Genomic DNA, 20,723 nt, shown 5'->3' with positions numbered 1-20,723 from the left:
TGCACATAGCATCAAGTTGCACAATGGTAACCCAACACCCCAGGCTTAATTTTCATGAACCAATTAAATTCATTTGTGTTTCTTGATTAAGTCGCCAGAACCAGTTACAATATCATTAACAGTATGCTGCCCTTGCAGATATTTTTGGGAAAAAAAATCCTTGCATTGGAATACAAGGTTTAGCTTTTTTTTTAAAAGTTCCACTTTTTAATACATAATTTGAATTCCTGTATAAGTTGTCTAGAAACCTGCCACCAATTATTTGATCCCATGTGATCAAAATGTATTAGTGGGAATTGGGCATACTTCTAATTCACAGCCATTGACATCCCTTGTGGTTGAAGAACTGAGCTTTACAAAAAACAATTTTGCAGTAAACAAAGTGTGACTGACCAGAGCTCCATTATTTTGACATTGTCTTCCAATACGTCAAGATTCTGCAAAACACATAGACCAAAAAGTACTGTTCTGTCTGCATTTGTGTATGCTCTTGATTGGGTGGATGCAGTTACCATGGAGATGTGAAGTCTAATGAGTTACTTGTACGGGTTGGCGTGTTTTCTGCTTGATTCACACTAACTCTGAACTCACTCTCTGAAGTATTTTCTGCCTCTGTATTTATGGTGAAACACACACTTGTATCATGCAAATGATTCTTATATCGTAAAAGGTAAGTCAGTTGTAACTGACATGTCACCTGTCCCAACATTATCCCAATGTCAAAATGTGACGAAAATAAGGAACCGTAGGTAATGGAGTTGAAAATGTATTTGTGGGAAAAACGAAAACTGGCGCCTCATACTCCTTAGGGCATAAACTACATCCGAAGGGAATCCTGTGTAGATACCATCAAGTTGCAAGAACTCAGCCTCAGTCAGGTCACAGGTTGAAACCATTTTCTTGCAGGTTTGCGTGACATAGTCCTTGGGGTTGCCTTGATGAGACACACTTGACATCCTGATATATTTGTTGTGATGTAATATGTCATTTATGAACCCGTTGCCATTTTCCTGCCCCGCACCATTTCAACCCGAGTGTGTTCTTGTCTATCGACTAATTGCCTTCCCCAAAGAAACTGCTCGGAGGACAAAACTAAACCAGAGCTTCCTAAACAAACTCTAGAATGACATTTCTTACTCAACAACAACAACAACAAAATTACATTTATAGAATGACATTTCTTACTCAACAACAACAACAAAATTACATTTCACGTCGGGAGGACATCCCAAAGCGCTGAACAGTCAGATGTCGGGGCTCGAGCATGGGGGAGGGTGGTGTAAGGGTGAGGGAAGGCAGAGAGGTGGGAAGGAGACCAAAGACACAGTTGAAGAGAAGGGTCTTGAGACCAGCCTTGAAGGAAGCAAGGGAGTAAGTGAGGAGAAGGGACTGTGGGATGTAGTTCTAGAGTGTGGGGACAGAGAGGCTGAAAGCCCGGCCACCGATGGTAGGGCGGATCGGGTGGGAGATATGGAGCAGGCCGGATCCTGATGAACGGAGGGAGCTGGCAGGTTGGTAGGGAGTCAGCAGGTCAGAGAGGTAAGGGGGCAAGGCCAGGGATGGCCTTAAAGGTGAGGACGAGGATCTTGAACTCGATCCTCTGGGGGATGGGGAGCCAGTGGAGTCGGGCGAGGGTGGGAGTGATGGGGTCACGGAGCCTGGTGAGGGACAGTACACGAGCTGCATAGTTTTGGATGATCTGCAGTTTGTGAAGGGAAGAGTTGGGAAGGCCGATGAGGGAGTTCCCGTAATCGAGCCTTGATGTGACGAATGCGTGGGTGAGGAGTTCGGCAGCCTGAGGGGTGAGGCAGTGGCGGAGTCTGGCAATGGAATAGAATGGAAGAACTGCTGTGCTATTGATGCAGGTGGTCCCTGGAAACCAATAACCATGTCTTAATTCTGACTGAAAAATCTATTTCTAAATCTGTTTGGCACAAGTAGGTAGACCACAAAACAAACTTTTGTTCCACAAAATATATAAACCAGATCTGACAGATTGGTGTGTTTTTTATTTCCTGCAGATGTCCCTTCCATATCCAAGGTAATTCCTATTTTGATGTTTATTTATCTATTACTAGTGACAAACCGCATTTGGAAACTATTGATTTTTATTCAGCAACACCATTCTCTACCCTAAACCGATCAGAATCTTCAGAAATATCAATTTTGTTCTTTAAAAAAAATACAAATGCAGTAATTATCAGCAAATTTCCTTGGAGCCTGTCATTATAAATGACTACAAAATAACTTCAATTTCAACTTTAAAAGAAGTTCAATTTTTTTCTGATATTGGTTTGAAGCTATATGAAGCTAAGCTGAAATCTAGTTTTAAGGATAGAGACCTGTATATGCTGTTTACACAACAGACAAACACATATCATGCCTGCTATATTGCAGTGAAAGCACAGTTCAAATGAGGGCTAAGCAGCATGATCTGAAAGTAAATCGGGCTGGAGTCTGGCTGCTGAGACAACCATGAGGAGATGGTTTCTACAGCACTTTGATTCACACTGCCGCAATATAAATGTGGCCAGTCCAAATCGATTCAAGATCTACTTAGAAATGGTCCCTTTAAAGTGCATTGGACCACCCGAGAACTTTTAAGGGATCAGTTTTTAATGTTATTAAAGAACTGATGCAGAACTTTCCACAGCCTCAAGCGAATGCAAAAGTATAAATCAGATTTCCTGCTCCTAATCAGTTTACTGCTAGAAGCGATATCACTTTGCTTCCAGCAGCATAAATTCAGCATAATGCTTGAATATATGTGAAGAGCGAGGTAAAGTTAAGACTATTTAAATGTCAGCATTTGCCATATAAGTAAATTTCTAAATATGTCTTATCTTTTTGTGAAATACCTGAATACTTCAAACTGTGTGGGGGTGGAGGGGTGGGAGTTGGAAGTATTGTTTCGCCAGAGTAGCACATGAAGAAATATAAAGGTGTCTAATTGTGATTCAGAGTGCAAGGTAATTAAATCTTAGGGTTGTTCATGACGAGTAAATGTCTGACTGACCTATTTTAGTTCTGAACATTGGATTTAATGTATTAAATCAAGAGACTAAAGCCTCAGAGAAGTTTTAACAGTTTAGATACGTATCCTCCCTGACATGCTAAAGGAATACACAAACTTCTGTCGATGTGTTTTCAACTTTCCAAAGCTACTGTTTTCCTGTATTTTTTAAAAAATTATGTAATACAGTAGTTTGATCCACATTTAGAAGATTGTTTTAGTTTCCTAGGAGACACGCTCTTCAGATTTGAGCTAAGCACGTCTCTGTAATGTCGTCGATCAGTGCCTGAAGTTCTCTGTTCTGTCCATTTCATGTGATCCCATACATTCTATTATTTGTTCCATGCACCATAAGTAGAATAAAGAGCATCTGACTTAAATTGAGATTTTGAAGGTACACATCCAGGAGCAGAGAGCAGAAACTGACCTTAATTGATTCAGTGTCCATCTCTCCCAAATGTGTCGATCTCTCCCTGTAGCTTTTCCTCTCCTGTGCACATGTTCCCATTTTCTCTTTCTCTCACAGATGGGCAAGCATGAAAAGCAATGAATAGAAATGTTTATCACAATATTATAAATAAGTTATATTTCTCATGGTTGTATAATCTCTGGCTAATGTACTTATAAAAAAAATCATCTACCTTTAAGTTTTCAGGATTTTAATATATTTTAGTTTTAATACTTTTTAATCATTGTATTCCTTTTCATAATTGTACAAATCGTGCAGCTTGACTGTTGCATTATCTACCTGCATGATCACTCCACAAGTAGAAGGTCTATTTCTCTTTCCCTCCTTCCTGAGATTTTTGACTCCCAGTATCTCAGCGCTGTCAGGCTCCACATACTTCCCCTAAAACCACCATTCGTGTAACTTAGCTGGTAAACTCTTTCCACCCTCTGGAGAAAATCTCTGCCAAAGATTTTGAGCTTGTAATTGTATGGATTCTTTTTCCGGGATTTTAGCGAAAATTAGGATTTACAAAGAATGTACATCACGGAAACAGGGCCTCTCAGCCCAACCATTGTTTACTCTCCAAATGCGTCTCCACCCATTCATTTGCTCTTTCCCATATCCTTCTATATGGGAGTGAGTTAAAAAATAATAATTTGGTCACTCAATCACAAATATTTGTGGGACCACTGCTGTGTGCAATTGGCTCCCACGTTTCACCTACAAAATATAAAGTCATTCACTTAACAATATATTTTGTGAAGCGCTTTGAGGCATCTCGAAGGCGTGATAAGGTACCATATCAAATGCAAGGATTATTAATATTACTATCTCTGTCATGTGAAGGTCCAGCAGCTTCTTGAATGCGTCTAAACCACACTATCTGATTCAACCACCGTTTATATTTATATAGCCTTTCACGTAAAAGAAGATTTTCTCAGCCTTGAGGGAGTCAGAAGAGAACATCGTTGTGAGACTGAGAATATCTATCCCTGCAGTTTCAGCTGAGTGGTTGTGGGAAATGGTGTCATTACTTGTAGGGAGGCAGCCACTATATCAGAGGGATTCTAAAAATGAGGAATCTAGCAGACAAATGGGAATTGAGGCTTGGGGAAAGGGCTAGGAATAAGAGGCAGGTTATGGGAACACATAGATGGTTGGATAAAAGTAACCAAACAACAAACAATTGGAGCAACCTATACCCAGTGGTATTTTTTTTGTAAATTGAGGGATTAAATAATAACGTAACATGTAAGCCTGCATAGGTTATTTAACCTATGAAGCTTGCCGTTTCACTGCTCCATGCACCAATAAATAATAATCCTTGCGTTTGATAAAATGCCTTATCATACATCTCAAAGCATTTGACAGGAATTACTATAAAGTATAGTGACTGTATTTATAGGTGAACGCAAAACTAATTTGCCTGCCAATGTCCCAGAAGCAGCCATGAGGTAAATGTCAACTTTATTTGGAGAATTGTTGGCCAGGGCAGTGGGAGAAGCTTTGACTCTTTTCGAACAGTGTCATGAGATCTGACAAAAAAGGAATTCTTTCTTCCCACCCATTTATTTGATCTCTGAGAAATTTCCACGTACATTAATCTCTCTCTGTAAACACCCAAAGCTAAGGAAGCAGTTCCAGAATATCTATTCGTTCTCTACACCTTAAATTTTGGCCATCTGCCTTCTACTAGTTACAACAACATGGATCATGATGTCCATTGATTATCTGTCTGCTTATATCCTCACAATCCTCAATCCCTTTCCTCACCAGGTAACTCAAACATCTTAACATCGATAAGGTTTAACACACACAGATTTGGTGGAGTAAGAAGAAGGGAAACATTTCTGTTGAACCCAAGTAATTTTTAAAGAAACTACATCGAGAAATCCAACTAATGCATCAGAAAATTATCAACATTGATCACACCTCTGAAATAACAGAAAACTTGACATTTGGTGTAAAGAATCTGATATTCCAGTAAACAGATTAATAAGAATTATACCTCAAAATCTTGAAAAATGAATACTCCACATTATTTGGGCATATTATTACTTTGCAACATGGATATCTAAACCATTACCAATCTTTCCCTTCCATTGATCTCACAGTCTGTACAGAAGACAACAATCAGAGGCTGTCATTCACATTGTTCACTGACCCAGGCCGATACAAGTTTCACATTTTTTGCCGCTTGATAAATCCTCATTCAAGCTAAATTCAGATCTTGCAACCAAGTCAATAATTTATTTAATGGGTTACTTATTCAACAATAGCAAAAAAGATCAATGATTTTCATTCTCAGCTATCACCGCTATATTGCTCATGATCCTTTCACTGAAACTGTTCAGGACATAAAATGAAAGAGATTCATCATTATTTGTTTTAACTGTTCTTTTGACTGAGCCACATGTTCAATCCCTTGTTTCTGGTCGCGTTCATTGCCTTCATGGCTCTAGTTTGAAAAGTAATTCTTACAGAATCTATACATGTGTATCTTTCACAATCATGCCTGGAATGGTGGATTTCTACTTCGATCCTTTAAGAAATCCCATTAGAAATCCCACCAACCTATGAAAACAATTCTGAACTAGATTGTGCCATAGCCATTGCAGCCTAACACCTCTCTACCTCCCTAGGTGTTTCAGCGACAAAATATACAGTTAGATCACTTTACTGTATATTCTGTGAAGCGCTTTGAGATGTCTCGAAGGTGCCATATCAAATGCAAGGATTATTTATTAGTATCTCTCATACCCCAACCAACTGTGTATCTGTTGATTCCTCAGTGTGCCAATTTTGTGACTGTGCCTTCAGCCACTACATCCATAATCTTGAATTCCTTGCATCAATCCCTCCATTTTGCCCCCTTTTTATCTTTAAACCCCACCTTAAGACCACACCTATTGTCATGTCTCTATTCCTGCTCTGAGACGTTGTCCTCCATGAAGGGCGCTGTATAAATGCATGTTTTTTATATTCTTGATGTTCTTGTTAAATTTGCCTTCCTCTTTGGGTACCATCTAACCCTAGTTTTCTTAGATCAGATTGAATTTGCGTGCTATCCCTTTGTGTGATAGACATTTCAAGAAGCATAGTGTTTCTGTTGTGGAAAATAGTATTGCCTTTTGCAATCAAATACGCTGGATGCATCAGTTAGCTTCAGGCTATTGTAACTGATTTCTTCATTTCCACAGATAATTAAAGATCTATTAGTGCTCTGGCCCAACCCCAAAATCCTCCCCCAAGTTGTCTCGAGCTTCCATCTTAATCAATACATAATTTGATTGAATTCTATCCACACACATCTACCATTGAGTATAGAATGCAGTCTTCAAATGTGCCGAGGTCATTATCAGTGCAAACTAAATCCACACAGCCTTCACTTGAGCTGTTCATTTGAACTAGCTGAAACAAGCTGCCTCATCATGAGCAATATGTCCTCAGATTATTCTCTTTCACACACACGCACAACTTTCCCATTAGCCATTTTTTTTCCATTTAAGTACTGCAATAATTTTGGTTTGGGCTCAGAATTCAGAATAGAACAGATGATCCTATCGCAGGCCAGGTTGATACAGGTGGTTTACCTGTTACACAGGAAGCAACTTGCAAACAGTGAGAATTTCTAACTTTCTGTTAACTGTAAGGTGTGAATTTTCACCTGCTATGCCTGAACGTAGACGCTCATTCAAAGAAATCGGTGCGCTAACCTGAGAAGTAATTCTGTTTCCTATATTAAGGTATGCAGCTCTAAAATTTCATTTAACGGTCCACTGGTAGATTCTCCTTGTTCTGATTATCACAGCCATCTTTTGCTTATAGCATCTTGTTCGCCCACAAAATATACAGTAGAGTATATTCTGTGAAGCCTTTTGACTTCTCGAAGACATAATAAGGGGCTATATCACGTCTTCGATAATAAGGATTATTATTATATCAAATACAAGAATTATTATTGTCATCAATTTAGAAGACGTTCAAACACTTAAATGTTTCAAGCTATTTTGACTAGATCTGTAATTTGTAACATAAAAATGTGTGTGGGGGGGAATGAGAACATTACAGGAGAATTCTACAATATACTATGAAAAATGTCACAACGTTATTTTTCATGACAAAGCTTTCATACCATCACAAATTTGCGAGTGAAAATGCATTACAGTTGGAAGAATATAGGTGCCCAAATAAGTCACAAATTTGCAGTGTCACAGTGCAGTTGAAAATCATCCCCTTTCATTCCTTAATACTAGATCCATGAGTTACAGTTCAAATTAAGATTGTTTGTGATCCACTGGGTCAGGCTTGATTAATTTAGCCATAAACACGTGATAATATTTCTTCGAAAAGGAAGGAAAAATGTGAGACAAAGCAAGAACAGCCTATCTCTTATATCTTACCTCGTATCCCTATCCCTTACCTTTTGTATCAGAGCAGAACTGTTCGCCTACAAAAATCACAAGTCATGCTTCACTTTCCAGAGAATCCTGTGAAGCTTTTTGAGACGCACCCCTGGATGTGAAAGATCAAATGCAAGGATTATTAATTGGCATAGGACTAGAGCAAGTGCATTGCCTTCCTGCCTGCCCTCATATCTTGTTGTATGAGATAATGGTACCTGGCATAGAATGCCTGAAAATGGAGAATGGAAAGAAAATAATTGAGAGAGAGTGGTAATCAAAAGTAATTTTATCATTTATTTTCATTTCAGAACATTTTACTTTACAACATCATCCTGAAATAAACACATCAAAGAATATTAGCTTTCCACAAGCATTTTATTCAGACTCTGCCCATACTTTCTGAAGTGCTTTATTAGTAAGATAGCAAAGCAGCCAAACAGTGAACAGATTAATAAGGATTAATAAGGTCATCCAGTTTACAGAGCAAAATAAGAACATTGCTGTTTTACTGTACAATTTGCAAAATTCAGATAGTCGCATGTTATGGATGTTACTTGCTAAAATGTATCGCCATCATTTCAGATGTGCAATAACATTTCAATACTCAAAGAGTTAACAGGTAACAGTGGAAGACTTTCTTAAAATACTGAGCTGAAGGGAAGCAGTTTATTTCAAAGAGAATAAAACTCCAAAGCAGGCCAGTTTGGATGGAAAGTAAGATTTGCCAAAGTTGGTGCAAACCTTCAGAGAGCTGTTCTCTAAAGATCTTCTCCAAGTGATGTACCTAATTTGAAAGGGACTGTTCAAGTAGTTTATTTGAAGGATTGTTAATGCTTAATTATTTTAACCTTTATAAGTGAAGTTCGTTCCACTTACCCTTAAGCAATATCAACACTCATCTTTCTTATTTAATGATGACTAATAATTCTTTCTTAAGTAAGATTCTGGCAGCTCTATCGTAAAGCATTGTTGGCTGTATTGATTGTCATTAGGAGGTTTTGGCCAGATAACATCCTATTTAGATTGGAATAATTATTATGTTCAGTGTTTAAGCTTCAGCCTTGTCAAATAGATGAGATCAAATAAAAAAAGACTACATCTGCTGGATTTTTTTAAAAGCACATCATTGAATTAATTGGAATTTTATGGGATTATGACATGTGAAACAATTGATGACCATCTTGTTTCCCTCCCAAAGCAATAAAATCTAACGCCTTTTCCTAAAAATGGTGCATCTATATTACATCCAGATTCAAAGCCACACCATCGATTCACTGTACACCAATATTATGCTGGAAGCATGGATAATTTGTGTTAAATAAATCAAAAAAGGGCCCAGAATTTGTGAAAAAAAATAAGGCATCTGCACAGTGTTGTTGAATGCCCCTACTGTGTTGCAGATTTTCTGGCATAGACCAACTTAATCACAAAGAATTGTATTTGTTTGTTTAGCAATGTGAAAAGACCATCTGTTAGCTCTAACCTACAATCATTATGAAAAAGTTGAGTATCACAAATGAAATCTAGGTACTTACAGTATTCAGCTGATCCATAATAAAAAACAAGACAGCATATCCATTAATAACATTTATGAGCCTAACATTAAAATATAATGCTCATTATGTATTTATTATTGACTTAAAGTCACTCAGGTAATTATTAGAAAAACTCTTTGCTCTAAAACTAATGTGCCAGATCCTAATAAACAATTCATGAGCCATGTATTGAAACACTTGGCAAAGTGATATTAATGCATGCTGTCTGTTATTGTGATCTTCATGAGGTCCAGCATGATGATCTCCTCTATTGACAGTTTAGATTGTTGGTTTATGCAGACTCCTGTCTCTCTGTGCAGACTCATCTGCCTATTTTCAACTCATGCCCTGTCCTGTGGGAAAAATTACAGTTATGAAACTTCAAATATCAATGAAACATTTTATGAAATGATAAGTACCAAAAAGTAATTTGAAGTCGACATTAAACCGTCATCTGTTTTGCTTTGCCTGGTATTCCTTTTTGTCTGTTTGCTTTCTTTCCCAATTCACTCCTTTTTTCATTTTAATTTTAGTTTTCAGATTTTATACGTACCTGGTTAAAAACTGTCTTGAGAAGTCAATTTTGTAGCCAGCAAAAAGGTCAAATACTGATGACTGACAGGGCAGCATCATAGATGTGACCCTGTCAAATCTGTGACAGATTATGTGAGTAACAGGGGAAATGGATGAACAATTGTGAATGTGTGAACTCAAGATCCCAGCAGATTCCAAGAATGCTCTAAAGGTTCAATAATTAAAATATTAATTTACTCAGAGCTTAATTTTATTACATTTGTAAAATAATTGTAGTGCTACATTTCACAATCATATTCCAATTTTTTTCCATCCATATTATAGGATGTATTTCATGTTTGTACTGATGAAAGGGCAGAGGGCTACAATATCAATTCAGTGATTGGGGAGGAGGATTGCTCATCTCGGCTTTTTACGACACATGTCGCCATCTGGGATACAAGTACAGCACTGATCCTAAACTCCCATTTAGTTACTGCAATCTGTTTTTTCTTTTATTTAAAAACTTTCAAAGGATATTTTCCCTCACATTAGTTTTGCTCAACAGTGTTCGGTTTTAGAGCAAGAGGCAAATGTATTCTTCCATTTCAATCCCCAGGCTAAATATGTAACTCCAACATTCAATGCACAAAGAAACATGAAAACATCTTTCACTCAGATCATGAATATTAAATTGATAGTACAAAAATGCATCATACTCCTGAATAGAATCTTTTTGCACGAAGGTGCGTGGAATTCCACTTTACAGTGATGCCAACACAAATCACAGCAATAAAATTTACGCCTTGCACTCTGGGTAGGTTTTGAAGATTTGCAGTCACATAATCAGTTTATTTTGGGTGATTTTATTGCATTCCAGTACGTTATTTGTGGAGATGAATTTTTTGAAGTGGCCAAGAATGTAATCCTTTACTAAAATATTATTTCCTAAAATAGAATTTGTATACTATATGCATGTTTATTGACAACAACAAAATCCAGTTGTTTTTGTTCTTGAATTAAACACCATACTCTAATGCATAAGTAGTATATTAGTGATGTTTCATGAATCAGTGGAAAAAATGTGTGTACAAGTACAAGCAATCTTAACATTCAGCAATCACATGTAAAATATACCCCTTCTTCTTAATGTTACTTTAGTATAAACTTTTTTCCTCCAAAACGTTGAAATTCCAAAGAAACAGATATTCAACTCTGTTTTAGATTCTTTTATTTTAATAGTCTGTTGATTTCTATTTTAAGTTATGAAGACCACACTCCTAATTGCAACATCAGTCTGCATAAAATGATTTAGCATGTTTTATCCAGTCATGTAAGTCGTAAATTTGTTCGAGCTCCTCCACACAACTCAACAAACTAATGGCTTCTCAAGTGTGCCCAACTGTACATGATTGTATACTGCACAGCAGTGGCCCTGTATCAATATGTTTTACTCTAAAAAATGCAGCTCTGGGAATAATATTTCAGTTTATTGTATTGATACAAATAATTGTAATTGTAAAATAACTTGCAGTACAGCACGCTAATTGTAGAAAATAGTAATTAAACCTGTTCTTTTACGAACATGGTTTTGTCTGACAATTCATGCACACGCAAGCAAATAATATTAAGATCTGCTAGCAGTCTTGATTATGAAGGATGTTAATAAAACGCCTGGGCTATAATTTATATGTGTAAAGCTTTTAGCTATCAGATCAGAATTTGAGATGTTATGACACAATCTTTTCTAATTTAATATAATTTCAAAATTCAGGTGTAAATATCCAAAGTCTAATATGAGAATAGACATTTTATGACAATAGTTACAGATACTTGAGTGACAGATGAACAGAAACTTGCTTTTGCTAATCCTGTTACTCGCTCTGCACCCACTAGAGTGGCTTAAAAACTGCTGATTTGCAGACTTCAATATTAAGTTCAGCCCCTGTGGTGATCCTTGATGCAGACAAATTATTCTTTCATTTACTCTGGATTTAAATGCCACAAGGTTTAGCCAATATTGGATGCAATTGTATTTGTATGTTTAGGTCTAATATTAAGAACACTTGATTCAACAGACTTAAATTATTCAACTTTAAATATGTATTTTGTAAAGTAACATTGAGGTTCATTTTCCTAAGTATGAATAGATAGAATCTGATAAAATCTCATCCCTTAGATATCAAAAGCCGTATTATTACTTGCCAAAAGATTGACTTGTTTTTAGTGTAACTTGGTAGAATGGTGAAACACAGCTAATAGGTATGTGTTAGGCAGTCAGTTGGTGAAGGTTAAAGTGGTCAGGTTGCCGGGGCCAGATGGTGTTCATCCCAGAGCGATGAGGGAGGTTAAAACTCCCAAGTTACGTGAGTGCTTGCTGAAGCTTTTCAAAAGTCTTTAAAAACAGAAACATTTTAAAGGGAAACAAGATAAACCAGGAATCTTTAGGACAGATTGTTTGTCTCAGGTTGGTGGTAGGAAAAATGTTGGAGTCGATTAAAAGTGGGAGTGGGGGGGGAACAGGGACATGCGGAAACCCATCACCATACTTAAGAGTATCCAAACCAAATTGAGAATTTCATGGATCCCACCTCACGTGGAAATTCCAGAGATAGATTGTTGGAATGGAATGCACACTCTGTCTTTGCAGGAACACAAGCTGTTTACCTAATCCTGGAAAGTATTAAGACTCAGGTTGGCAGGAGCCAAGGTTTGAGGACTCTAGAGTGTGGGTTGGGGGAACTGCTGGAGTCTAACCAGCTAAAACCGCATACCTTGCCATTGATGTTGCTGTCTTGCAAGCTTTCCCGCTGCTTTCCAGCTTGGATCACCCCGCCTGTTAGGGCTTTGGCTTGCAGGGTTAATAGGAGGTGAATGGGAGGATTCCCTGCCCCCAGTGACTAGTCTGCCCTTCCAAGTCCTGCCGATGAGCCAGGCTGGCTGTGATGCCATCAGCAGTGCCCAGGAATAGTGCAGACCCGAATGGCCGAAATACCGAGACCACCACTGAAGGCTGGCTCAATTCCGATATTCCAAACATGTCACTTTGGAGCCACTGCAACTCCAGGGAGACTCTGCATACCTTCCCCCTTAAGGAGGATATCAAGACTTGATATCTAAAATGAGTCACATGATTAATGGTAAAGTAGTAGAATGGATGCAAAGATGGCTGAGAGGGAGATGGGAATCAATGGAGGAGTAGAAGGATCCTGAGTACAAATATGCAACTCACTAACAGTGCCAGCAAGTTCATAAAACCATTAAGATATGATTAGAGATCTTTTTAGATTCTGAAAAGGCATGCCAAGTTAAATAAGGAAAAACTATTTGCTTTAGTTGGGGGATCAGAGGCAATGGGGCATCGTCTCATTGCCACTAGAATTGTCAATTCTAGATGAATAAAAAAGACTGATTTACAAAAATAGGCAAGAGTAGCACAGATACGATTGGGCCAAATATCTTCCTTTGCGGAAAAGTTTTGTCTTTCTACAAAGTTAGTTGAAATGAGAATTTTGTCCTGACCTGGGGATCAATCATTTTCAGTTTTTCACAATAATCCACGGTGATGTTCATGCCTGCTTTCATAATTTACATGCTGAGTTTTAAATGAGAGCGATTTAGCTTAGGTTTAATATTTTAGTTCATCTGATGATGGCTACCAATTTTAACTTGATCTGTCTACCATCGTTTACATTTTTAGTTTTCATTCAAATGATGCCCCAAACATCCAGATTGAAATTCCAGGCAGTCCCTACACTGTGGACCCCTCAGAATGTATGAATGACTTGCTTTGATGGTTGCTCCAATTCCAGAATAACACTTAACAGATTCCCCGATGGAGGCTCCAGGGCATTGTTGATGGAGTCTACTTTCCTTAGAAATGGCTTCAAACTTTGGCAAGTTTATTGTTTCTCTCGACGGACATTCAAGGCCCCAGACAATGCTGACCACTAATGTATGCTCCAAGCTTGAATTTCTGGCTCCAGACAATGCTGGCTGCTGCTGTGAATAGAGTTTCCATGCTGACCACTAATGGACGCTTCAAGCCTTGGGTGTCTCAGGCAGGCCATTAATTTGGATACATCAGACACAAGGCAGTGCTGCCTATTTTCGCCCTGGCTTCTCCCTCTACTCCAGCCATTCTCTCTGCTCAGTAAACACTGGCTGCCCTACCTCACCATCGGTGGGTAAGATGTCAGGCATTCTACCTCCATTGTGATTCTATCCTTCTACCTTTCCCCTTCCCTCCCCATCTTCAAAACTGTGTGTGCTTTTAATATTGAGTGTAAGCATACCTCATCCCAAACTTCCTTTCCAAAAGAGAGGTGGCACCCATGACCTCGGTTGGTGAAGGTGTAGGAGGTGAAGGGTAAGGAAATAAATAAATAGGCATTTCACCTGTGGGTTCAAGCCTTGCATTTGGGCTCGAGTTCTTTATCTAGTTCTTTATCCAGGCTGACACAAGTTTAATTCTGGGGGGAGCACTGCATTGCTGTATTTTGAATGATCCCATAATATGAATCAAAAACACAAGGGCGTAACATCCAGTATCCTGGCCAAAAATCCTCCAGATAAGTTGGTCATTTAACTCATGGCTGATTGTGGGACATGGCTATAATATTTATGTATATAAAAAAAATACTCAGTACGCTTAATAGTAATTACTCAGGAAGTGCTTCGAGATGTTTCTACGAGACTTGCAATAAAAATGCAAGTTCTTTTAACAAATCTGCAGTGATGTCATGATCACCAAGTGCTAACTGAGTCAGGTTATTTCCTCTGGGTGTGATCGTGCCAGTGGCACTGAGGCAAGATAACTACATCTCAGTACCATCAGTAGCATTTCTTTGCTCACTCTCACATCACAAAAAAAAATTCGAAGACATGCTCCTGCTGTGAGCAACATTGTCTTTACCTGTTTCATTCTGGCATTTGCAGCTAGGAACAGACTCAATGTTTCGCTTAATGAAAAATCCCATTACTAAGACATAGCAAAAATCTCATTGTTTTCAGAGCATGATAGAGTGAAATGTGCTGAAATGTGAATCTTTGATTTTGTACTTAACCTTGCCAAATTCTATCTTCTGAATTATAAAGTAAAATAGACTGTAAAGTAAAGCTACCTCTGGGGGTGGGGGGTGGAATTCATGCCCGGATGATTCTTAAGCAGCACATTATAAACAGCACCACGTATGTGGCCCCTGCTGTATTATTGTGCTTCTGCCTGCAACATACAGTAAAAATGGTATTGGTATGTATGCACTCAGAGTCTGATGAATGTCCACATGCACAAACAAAAACAATAAAATGGGTCCCATGGAGCGATCCCACTGAGAAGCAGCTGTACAAATGGCAACGCTGCACTCAGACAGTAAACACAGATTTGACTGCTGAGCCTGGGTTAAAGTACCACGGCTTAGACTAGATATTATGCAGCCATTCATTGAAGCCTCCCCTACTGTTCTAAAGAGAGCTTTTTAACTACCCTGCCTATGAACAATTTCCTCAAATAAAATGTTGTGGACAGAAACGATGTACAAATGAGCAGTATGAGAGCAGAGCTTGAAAATCTCTCATTGGAGGAGGAGAAAAATAGAACATTTTAAGGAGAAGTTAATGCACTTAGTATATTGATCTCAATAAAATTCTCTCAAAGTTCAATTTACTGGCCATTTCTGCAATGAATATGGAGGAAATGAAATAACCTGCACAAACACATTAACAAATAATTAATTCCTCTGCAAATCCTGCCCTTTTACTCCACATAAAACATTGCAACGATGAAAGGAAAAAAAAATCGCTGCCAGTGAAAGCAGCTTTTGAAATCTCAAGTATAATTTACCTAGTTTCTTAAAACGTATAAAGCACAAAGGAATGTTTGAGAAATGCAGTTTCAATCACACCTTTTAGTTAACCAATAATGTGTATTTATGTTGGGAATTTTTTTTTCCTGTGTGCCACCAATGTGTTGATGTTAGTGCCTGGGCCAGCTGCTGCTGCTGACGTTTCACTCCTCGTACTGATAGAAATTAGACAAAGCCACTTCAGTGATGCTGACCCTGTCAACCTTCGGGCATTTAGCTTTTGATTTGGCTGCTTTGAATGAATATTTTTGTTTAAAAGTTTGCAAAATGTTCATCGTAGAGAGATCTGGAAGAGTGAGGCATAACCCAAGGAACTAAGGCAAAGGGTAGAAATGCTTACTAAAAATAATGTAGAATAAGTAGAATTGAAAGTTAATTAAAAAGAAGGAAGAAAATAGGTAAGAAGAGCCAATATAATGATAAAACGGATAAATACTAAGTAAATATGTTGACACGTTTTGGTGGGTTTCCGCTATAACATTTTTGGTGATGTTATTTGGACTGTTATTAATAATATGTTCTTTAGTTTAAAAACATGCAAAACAATCCTCAGACTCTGCGTTCACTCAAAGGGTTACTCTTTCATTGTAAGATTCATTAAATTTTAAAAAATGTTCCCGTACATATCCTTCCGACTTTATTCTTTGAAATGTTGACCCATTTTATCCTCATACCAGACACAAGGAAATTAGATGTAATAGACTGCATTAACAATAATGAAAACAGGAAGTGTTCCATTTCCTTCCATATTTCTAATAAGTGAATGTAGTTACACTACCTGAAGGAGAATGAAACTATCTTTAGGATACGTTTGCTAAACTGCAGGATTTTGTCTTTCTATGTTAGGCAGAGGAGGAAATTGATCTAAATTTGCATTTTATATTTTTCAGTATGATAGATAAACGGATAAAAAGCTTAAAATGTTTACCATCATTAGATTATAAGATGATACAGCAGTAAATAAAAGGATGTTCTAAATTGGGATCTAAATTATGATAATTTGTAATAGGATTCCTTAATACAAATTAGGAGACATAAATTGGTTACAAGTCATACAAGATGTTGAACGCTTACTCGAGTTCCTGCGGTTCAGTATAACCTATACCCGATCACTGGAAGGTGCTCCATTTGCAACTTGGAGTTCTTAATAAGGAATCCATCCCCGAAACCTTGCAGTTTAGGCCCCGTTGTCAGTGTTGCTGTTAGAAGTCTAAAACAATTATGGGCTGGGTTCGACCACTTGGGCTTTTTTCACTCCCTGCTTTTGTCAATTGGATTCTAAATTAGTGTGATCATTTCAATTTTATAATTTTAAACTATACATGAATTCATTTGTATTTTCATGGTTTTTGTAGTTTCTTAGGAAGGGATGTAGGCACAGTCGAAGAGGAAGGTTTTCAGGCATAATCTGAAAACGGAGATGGAGGAGGTAAGGCAGAGGAGGGAGAGAGTTCCAAATTTTCGGGATTTAGTGGCTGAAAGCACAGCTGTTGATGTTGGAGCAGAGAGGACGAGGGACAAGCAGGATGCTGGAGGGGATGAGTAGTGGAGTGGGGAGTAAGCAGGTTAAAGAGAGAAGTGCCAGAGCATGAAGGGATTTGTAGACGAGTGTGAGGATCTTGAAGGTGATTTGTTCTATGATAGGGAACCAGTGGAGCCTGACAACGACTGGTGTGTTGGTGGTATGGAGTTTAGTGCAGGTGAATATACAAGGGTGGAGTTCAGATGTAATTGGATTTTATGGATAGTGGAGTTGGGGAGACCAGCGAGGGGGGCATAGGATTAATCGAGGCGAGAAATGACGAAAGCGTGGATAAGTGTTCTGACTGTGTTGGGTGTGAGGTGTGGCGGAGGCACAGCAGAAACAGGATAGTGACAGAAGGGATAGAATCACTGTCATCCCAGTTGATCTAAATGGAGAGAGCTGAATTGATCTTAAGCAATTGTAACAAAACTAATTTTGTCTTCAGAAGAATTTGCTGGCGGAATGAGAATATATTTTCATTTGAATATAAAATGTAATAATGCCTATCTCTTCCTATAAAGAAGCACATAAAGCAGTCAAAAGTAACCTATAACTATACAATTTGTCATTGAAGTTCAAATGATGAGCTTCCTCCAAGATGATTGAAGTTAGGTTCTATGTGCTGCAGATGTAACAACATGAAATGCGAGTGAAAGAGATGNAAAAATCAGTTTAATGAGTTAAAAGATCCCAGGTGTTATAAAGATCGTTCCATGCACATGATGGAAGCAGAGAAATATATTGGAAAGATAACTCCGGACAGAAACAGTTAAATGTATTTGAACAACAGTCAATTTTATTGATTGGCAGAATGTAAATAAATAGACTTTCTGAAACATTTCAAGTTTAACCTAATGTGAAAACAAACTGGCATATTACATGAATCGTGTTAGTCGTCAGAACATACACAAACAATTTCCTCTACATTAAGTTCTTGATTTTGATCATGGTGTTAGGGAGCTACTTCTCCACAACAGCAAATTACATTTGTATAGCGCCTTTCACATCGGGAGGACGTCCCACAACGAAGAAGAGATGACTGGTGGGTGATTAATTTTATCTGGGAGATCGTTGGATTTAATTCATTGCTCTAAACCATGCACCCCCAAATAGCTGGATCAACAGCAGTGTTGCCAGAGACCCAAGAGCAATTTGTTTTGTTGCTATTGCACCAGGTAACACACTAATATAATAATAATAAGCCTTGCATTTGATACAGCGCCTCATCACGTTTTTGAGACATCTCAACACGCTTCACAGAATATACTGAAGTGAACTGACTGTATATTTTGTGGGTGAAATGTAGCAGCCAATTGCACACAGCAATGTTCCACAAACAGTCGTGGATTGAATGACCAAATTTTTTTTTAAGAGATTATGACCCCTGGAAAGCGATCTGCCAATCGACTAACAACCGGGTTCCAACTTACTGCTGGGTAAACACAGGCATGTGGAGAAAGGACATGAGGTGCACTGAAAATAGGGGGCAAAATATTACACCTAGAAAAGATTCTGTTCTGCATTTATTGCTTCTCTTCCCCCCCTCCCCAACACACATAAAGTTAGTACCTGTTGCTAAATTTGCTTTGTGAGCTCCTTTTAGAGAAATAAACCAATGTAAAAGAAATCAATCTGACAGCATTCCTGTGGGGACAGCCCTTCATAAAATGTTTACAGTGATTTCTGAGACCTTGGCAGTGTAGTCAGCTCACAGGGGACCTGAGAGAGGGTACCTAGGGTAGGGCTTCAGCTCATCGCTTAGGTGCTTTAGCTCCAAGCCTGAAAGGTTCATTAGGTCAGTTGCTATGAACTGTCAATCAGAAGAAGCTATAAGAGACTAACTGCAAAAGATGGAGGGAAATGGTCCCATACTGGGACACACTGCATTAACCTTTCACTAACACTACCCTGTTCTCTGAAAATACTGCATCAGATTGAATGTGGAGGAATTGAAGTACAATCAATGTAAGCCCTAAATTTATTGTTTTAAGCATCAGCACAAAGCTCTGCACACAAGAAATCATATTTAGCAGATTGTTTATAGAGCCCAAAGCAACAACAACTTGCATTTATATAGCATCCTTCACACGGGGTGGAACTTGACAGTGGCGGAGTCTGACAAAGCATTGAAAGAACTCAACATGTGATGCAATTGCACTGAAAAAAGAAACTAATAGGTTGTATACTGTATATTTCTTGATAATCTGTTTTTATATAATTCACCTAGTAATACAGTATGTCATGTCAGTTACTTTCAAATGTTGCACCTCGCTCTTTATTATCTCTTTATTGTTATGCTGCATCCACCATGCTCAAGGTGCTTTCTGCATCGTTGTTAGAAAAGCACCAACAATTTACATTTGTAAAAGGTAACTTTAGAATATACGATATAAAGAAATAATATTGTCTGTCAGTGAGTTAAAAGTCAGTGGAGTCTCTCTTGCATGTTATGATTGTCATATGTAATCACGTGTGTACAGAGGGAAATACAGGATCCTTACTTGTAAGGATACTTACTTACAAGGTAAAAAAAAGTTTATTGCATAATTAAGGATATCATTATTTACACATGTGTTTGCATGTGTAAATAATGTGGAGTCCTGTAGCTCAGTGGTTAGAGCACTCGCTTTGCAAGCGAGAGACCTGAGTTCATTTCCAGGCAGAGGGCGAAACCTTGGGCAAGTTTCCTTACTCCACACAGAGCCTAATAATAATCCCTCCAAAACCAAAAACAATAATAAAAATTGGTCATTTTCAATCTACGACTGTTTGTGGGACATTGCTGTGCGCAATTGGCTGCTGCGTTCGCCCACAAATATACAGTCAATTCACTTTATAGTGTGTTCTGTGAAGCGCTTTGGGACGTCCTCCCGACATGAAAAGCGCTATATCAAATGCAAGGATTATTATTATTACACATGGTGAGCACAACCCATTCATTTGAAAACAGTTTTGAGTTTCACTCTACTGATTTATACATCCCAACTATTCGACTGGATTTTGCTGTGTTACTCTTATTGTCTCCATGTTAGTAGAACTTTCCCTATCTTTTAGCTTCCTTGTTTGATGGCATCCAACCTCCATATATAATACCTGATTTGCCTTTAATCTGATGTGGAAATCTTTAAAATGAATAATTATGAATATTTCCTAGCAAAGTAAATGTAATTTTAACTGCATCATCCAATACATGATCATACCTTCATACCTCACCATAGCTTCACACTTATATGGAAAAAACTATTTTACCCAACATCCAGCTGTTCACTGAATATTACTTAAAAGCCGCAATAGTAATACTGATTGCATCACTGTAATTACAATTTCAAAACAGAAATTATTGTCCAACATAGAATTTATTGGCTGTATCAGCTACGCTTGAAACCACCATCAGCAACAGAAACACTGAGCCAAAA

At 38.0% G+C, this 20,723-nt stretch overlaps 1 protein-coding gene across 5 annotated transcripts in view; it reads left to right on the top strand.

Moving 5' to 3' along the window:
• diaph2 (diaphanous-related formin 2) overlaps positions 1-20,723 on the top strand; it is a 275,153-nt gene that overhangs the window by 227,670 nt on the left and 26,760 nt on the right. The gene's annotated exons all lie outside the window — the stretch shown is intronic.

The sequence above is a fragment of the Callorhinchus milii genome, unplaced genomic scaffold (genome assembly GCF_018977255.1).
Source record: "Callorhinchus milii isolate IMCB2004 unplaced genomic scaffold, IMCB_Cmil_1.0 Scaffold15, whole genome shotgun sequence".
NCBI classification, from domain to species: domain Eukaryota; kingdom Metazoa; phylum Chordata; class Chondrichthyes; order Chimaeriformes; family Callorhinchidae; genus Callorhinchus; species Callorhinchus milii.
This window is presented reverse-complemented; position numbering and strand designations above follow the sequence as displayed.